Below are 6,684 nucleotides of genomic sequence, written 5' to 3' on the forward strand. Positions count from 1 at the left end.
GGGTTTATAATAAGGTAATAATATAACAAGTCTTTAAACAAGTTCATATTCTTGGGGTTTATAATGAGGTAATAGTATAACAAGTCTTTAAACAAGTTCATATTCTCGGGGTTTATAATGAGTTAATAATATAACAAGTCTTTAAACAAGTTCATATTCTTGGGGTTTATAATGAGGTAATAATATAACAAGTATTTAAGCAAGTTGAAGATCTATGGATCTCAATAACTTTACCTTAACATAATATGTTCTGTGTATTTTACTGTCATACTCATTGTTACCGTTGTTTAATACGAATCCAGTTTCAAATGGATCCTGAACATTTAAAAGTCGTAATATATCGACACATTTGTAATATACGATTGTTTACTTCACAATAAAGATACGCGTTAAATATGTGTACTCTGTCCTCCACAAGGAACCGTAATATATGGACAAGTTTGTAATACACGATTGTATGTTTTAGAGCAAAGATACACGTTAGATATTTCTACTCTGTCCTCCACAAGGAACCGTAATATATGGACAAGTTTGTAATACACGATTGTATGTTTTAGAGCAAAGATACACGTTAGATATTTCTACTCTGTCCTCCACGAGGAATCGAAACTCAAATTTTGGCATCATAAGTACGTAAATTTATTGATGACCCACAAGACGAAAATAATGTGATGATGGGTCTGATGTCAAAGCTTGATTTATGGCATGGAAAGAACACATAATCTTCTGGTACAACGTGTTCATAAAATTGATAGAGCTGAATTAATTATGTAAATTTTGAACTCTTGTTTAATTAACTATTTTTACTTTAGACAAATCTTAGAATAACTATGCATGTTTTTGTGAATAGATAAAGTTGACTAATAATTCCTGATATAAGGCACGGTGTAAAGTCTACTTGTTTTTTTCTGGAACTAAACCTTTCATGAAAAGTATCACTTGTGGGTACAGTACTAAACCAAAACACAGAATAGAATGTTTTAACACTTTTAACATATAAGCAACTTATAACTTAATCACAGATAAATAAAGTTCACTTGTTTGTTTATAGAATTTTCGTGAAATCTACCTACAATCTTTATGTAGATAGACGGCCAGAGAGTCTGCAAATGGTTAACTTTCAACTCTTGGGATAGTCTTGTCTGTCCAGATATTTTACTGTCACTCTTGTAGAGAACTAATGGCCGCAAAATGCCTAGTACGTTTTCTTTATAAAAGACTCGAACCATGAACTCTTTGATTCACAGTCCGATAAAGCTAACCACCAGGACCATTTCCAACACAACACAGGAACTCCATGTTTTTACAGGTGTCTTCTGGTATTATACTTTGTCATTACTCTTCTACAGTTAGTTATCTGATACTCTCCTCCTCAGGCTATTGTCCAGTACTTCACGAACCAACATGAAATTGTGCCTCATCTTTCTGAAATAAACACTTCACAACAACACCATCTAACTGACAGAAAACGTTCTTTATCAGTCACTGAAGTCACACGTAGGTCGTCACTTCTCCTCTTAAGGCCCACAGGATCTTAGCCATGTTGAATGCTGCCCAAACATGATCGACTTGTCTGTAGTTTTGTACGAGAATAGTAGATTTGGATTTGACATACTAAGAAACATTCTGTACTTTTGCCAGCCACAAATAAGGAAATATAAACAGGTGAAGGCGCTGTGAATCTGGAGGCATATTCAGTGGAGTAGAAATAGTTTTGTGATTTTAGATACTAAGAGCAAAATAAACGGATGAAAAAGTCAAGAACATCACTTGAATTACTCGTAGTAGAGTGGAAATGGATGAAGAGGGTGTACCTTTTGAGATACATGAAGTGGAGTAGAAACGGGAATATGTGCTATACATAGTGAAGCATAATCGAATGAAGAGTTGTATAAATTGCTCGTAGTAAAGTAGAAACGGATTGAAAAATATTAGACCAATATATTATTATCTAACATTTCTTTATACTATCTGGATATCATGTCTAAGACAGATACAAATGTTTGTACACAGTCTGTAACTAGCGGTACCATGGTTATAGTTCATAAACAAGGATTAAACTGAACTAAATCAGTCAACAAATACTATAACTATATACAATATGGCAGACAATGCCAGTCAACATATATTATAACTATTCACAATATGGCAGACAATGTCAGTCAACATATACTATAACTATTAACAATATGGCAGACAATGTCAGTTAACTTAAAGATTATATTTTCCCTTGTGTTTCATAAAAAAATAAAACAGTTTTATTTCAAACTTGTCTCTTATTTTACAGAATTCAACACTTTCAACACGTCTTCAAAACGACTGAATTTGTTTGTTTTTCTGTTTTATCTTTTTTTTTTAATTTTATTTATAGAACGAAGGTTGTCGATCTTAATTTCAACTGGTGTATATGATTCTACAAAAGTACAGCATGCGCGTTAAAGACTTGTATTTCAGTATCAACAATTGTTTCGGATAAAGAACGAACACCTTCCTTACAAAACCAGCTGGTAGTGACGTATTAACGATATTGGTGTACAAGCCCTTTCAGAATATAATGGTCTAACGAAACATACTTCATTCGATTGCAGGTAGTGAATGTGAAAACATCTAATGTATAATAAAAAGTAAACCTACTGATCTACTGTCGGTCTTAAAAAAACAAAAACACTTGAATACTGTGTATGTAAAGAAATAAGAATTTCAGAACCGTGTAAATAAACCGATAATAACTTCAGGACAGTGTAAACAAACCGATAATAACTTCAGGGCAGTGTAAATAAACCGATAATAACTCGTGGACAGTGTAAATAAACCGATAATAACTCCTGGACAGTGTAAACAAACCGATAATAACTTCAGGTCAGTGTAAACAAACCGATAATAACTTCAGGACAGTGTAAACAAACCGATAATAACTTCAGGACAGTGTAAATAAACCGATAATAACTTCAGGACAGCGCGAGTGAACTAACCAGAACTTAAGGACTGTGTGAGTAGAATATTTTTTAAGAAGCCTAATGACGTAAATAAGAACTTTAGAAGTTCGTAATTTAACGAATAAAAACTTCAGTACTGAATACTATGAAAACTAAACGCTAATGTTTGGTGTAGAGAATACTATACATATTATACTCTAACATCTTGTCCTATTGTTATTGAACAAACTGTGCTCTATTCTCTGGTGATGTAATTACTGTAGAAAAACTTTAACCTAGATTTTATTTTATGCACTAACTTCTGGTACAATAATTACTGTACAAAGTCTGCTCTAGTTTTTGGTGCAATAAAAACTGTAAAAAAATATTTCCTAATTTCTGATACAATATATATTTTAAGTACTGCATTCTATCTCCTGGTTCAATGAATACTTAAAAAAAACTCTACTTTAACTTCGGTGCAGTGAATACTGTTCAAACTGTACCTTAACCTTTGGTGTAATCACTATTGCACAAACTGCACCATAATCTCTGGTGTAGTGAATACTTCATAAACTCTACTCTACTCTATGGTGCAGTGAATAATATATAGAAGTGGAACAAATGTTTTAAAAATTGAGAGTGTGGGAATGGGTGATCCAAAAAGTGAGGAAACAAGGTAGGAATGGGCATAGTGTAATAAAACTTCCACTGTACAACCTTACAACGGGGCGTGCCCATAGCCCTGTCCATGTCTATTTCGTTCCTTCTTTCTATACAATTATTGTATACAATAAGCCATTGTTACCTTCTTTCTTCACTTTTTGTTGCACCAATTCTTACATTTTCAAAATTTTAGAATATTTTTCTAGTTGTTCATGCAACAATTTTTTCATACAAGATGAAATGATGTTATGAATCATTTATTCATTTGTGTTTATACCCTGTATGTATATCATCAGTGTGTTTGTGCACCATAGTATTACGTTACTTATTAAATACTTCATGAATGCATATTTGATTCAATTTGCAAAACGTATTATAAATTCCTTGCAAAAGAGCGTAGCTTGTCTTCTAGCCTAGATAGTGAAGTTTCTCCCCAGGCTCATCCTATGTTGTCATACCACATACTACTCACAGTTTCCACATCTTGTCACACAGTGCTGTAGATATATAAGACCACACTCCTTTACTGTTTTATTTTTACCACATCTACTCAGTATAGGGAGTGACGTATGTATTTCAAAATGGCGTCCATGTTCAAGGTCTATCTATCTCGACATGAAGTTTGTTTGACAACCAGGGGCGCTCAGAAACAATTGTTCCTCTTCAGCCCCAAACCCGGAATTAAAGTTTAGTCTCACTAGGGAATGAAAGATATTAAGAGCTGCGTGAAAGGTATGATACATACCAATAGTTAAACTAATGACTGATTATTTGATATCATGTAAGGTGACATGACTTCTTTTGTATATCTATTATTTGGTTGTTAAAGGTGTATACGAGTAAATAGTTTGTATTGCATGTATTGTTTATCCACCACATTTGTACTATAAATACTACCGTGCTTATAATACCCTACCCTAAACTGGTGTAGTAAATACTTTATAAACTTTACTCTACCCTATGGTGAAGTGAATGATATAAATAGGTAAATATATACTATCGTGTATAGTAATTTACAATGAAGTTTAAATCCACACTAAACGTGTTTCTGTAGGCAACATGATTTACTCAATCCTCGTCATCTTCCCACAGATGTTTATTCTAAGCACTATATAGGTATGTCTCCACCTTACCCTGTAGCCCCAGTCAGCACAATATGATAATAATAATAATAATATAATTACACTTCTGTTTTTATTGGTGAAATGAAGGAAGGGATTCACGAAACACAACTTGACCTTCACAGTCACTGATAATACCAGACTTTCGTCTCCATAGTTCGCCGGTCCGCTGCGGCCCTCTCCTTCTTCGACAAATTGATGTTAGTAACTGTAGTTTGCGCAGACATTTCTTGTTCCTTGGAATTTAAGATCTATAAATCCGCCTTTCTATTGAAACAATCTTGACTATTCTTGTATTCCTCTTCTGTTAGCCGGATGCAGGCTAACTTCCGCCTTAACTTAGTTGTGGATCTCACTTGTTTCATGACCACCGGAACACTTTCTCGTAGCTTACTTCCGCCTTAATATAGTGTTGGATCTCACTCGTTTCATGATCACCGGAACGCTTTCTCGTCTTATAGACTGCTTTACATCTCGCGGACCAGATCTAATATTTAAATGTTACACTCACAAGGAATAAAAAAAATAATCTGTGTGAAATATTAACTGGGAACGGGGCATTGAACAGGACAGTAGTGTAATCTATCATTCCGAATTATAACACATTCGATACCTTTCTCCATAATACATGCACATCCATAGAAAGTATGTTTAACTGTTTCGAACTGCTGGCAATATAAGCATTTATTTGACTATATTGTTGCGTCACCGAGTTCACGTGACTAGTATCACGCCACCTTCTTCTAGAAATATCCTGTTCCTTCGTGAATTGTCGGGAGACTACTATATTGGGGGTAGTCTGGTATACATTAGACGGTCACAACGTGACGTAACAATATGTGAGTAATTGAACTGCAGTCAGAGAGTGTGTAATTGAACTGAGTATTGTTGAAATCGAACACGTGAGAGAATTATAGCTCGACTGTTGAAATTAAGTGTATCGCAAAGTTATATTCAGAAAGAATAAACCGGTTTTATTTAAGAAAGGACTCGTATCGGTAAAGTTTCTTCGGTAAGAGTTTTAACGGAAAATAACTAACGAAAGGAGACGTAACAAATTGGTGTCAGAAGTGGGATAAAAAAAATGGAATCGAGAGGCGGAAAATCAAACTACAGCCTGGCAGACTTGATGGCAGCAATACAAGAGCTGCAAAAGAAACAAGAAGAACGAGAAAATAAACGAAAAAAGAAACAAGAGGAGAGATTACAGCAGTGGCAACTAGAACAAGAAAGGAAACAGGAAGAAAGTCAGTAGCAACTACGTGTAAGTTAACAACAGTGGCAAGAAGTACAAATGGAAAACATTAGTAAATTTAAAAGCGAATTAGATACATTAAAGGATGATCTATTGTCTTTTACACAAGGAGGATACATTAACCATCGACTAAATCAGCCCCAGACAATGGCAAGCCCCTTACAGACACGGCAGCTAAACCCTAATGCAGACATCTCAGCTCTGTTAGAAGTCACATCCCAGATATGAATGTCAGTAAAAGGAATTATCCAGTGCGAAGGAAGCCACAGGAATTCGATGGGAATGCACCGTGGGAAGCATATAGAGCACAGTTTGAGCTACTGGCAGACATGAACGGATGGACAGAGGAGCAGAAAGCAGTATATCTGGCAACGAGCTTGAAAGGACAACCACTGGAAATACTTGGACAGTTGTCAGCAGATGCCAGGCACAAATATAGAGCACTGGTAGCGGCTCTAGAACTCAGGTATGGAACCCAAAATCAGTCAGAAGTCCACAGGGCTAGGTTCAGGACCAGAGTCCGTGCTAAAGGGGAGAGCCTGCAAGAGCTGGCACAGGACTTGAAAAGCATGGCACACAAGGCCTACCCAACTGCACTAACCCGATCTCCTCAAGTTGTTGCTGAGGATCAGTTCGTAGATGCCTTGGACAGTCCACAACTTAAGATACAAGTGAAGCAAGCACACCCCTCTACCATGCAGGATTCAATGGCCAAAGCTCTCGAATT

Source organism: Limulus polyphemus, unplaced genomic scaffold (genome assembly GCF_000517525.1).
Source record: "Limulus polyphemus unplaced genomic scaffold, Limulus_polyphemus-2.1.2 Scaffold9370, whole genome shotgun sequence".
NCBI lineage: Eukaryota > Metazoa > Arthropoda > Merostomata > Xiphosura > Limulidae > Limulus > Limulus polyphemus.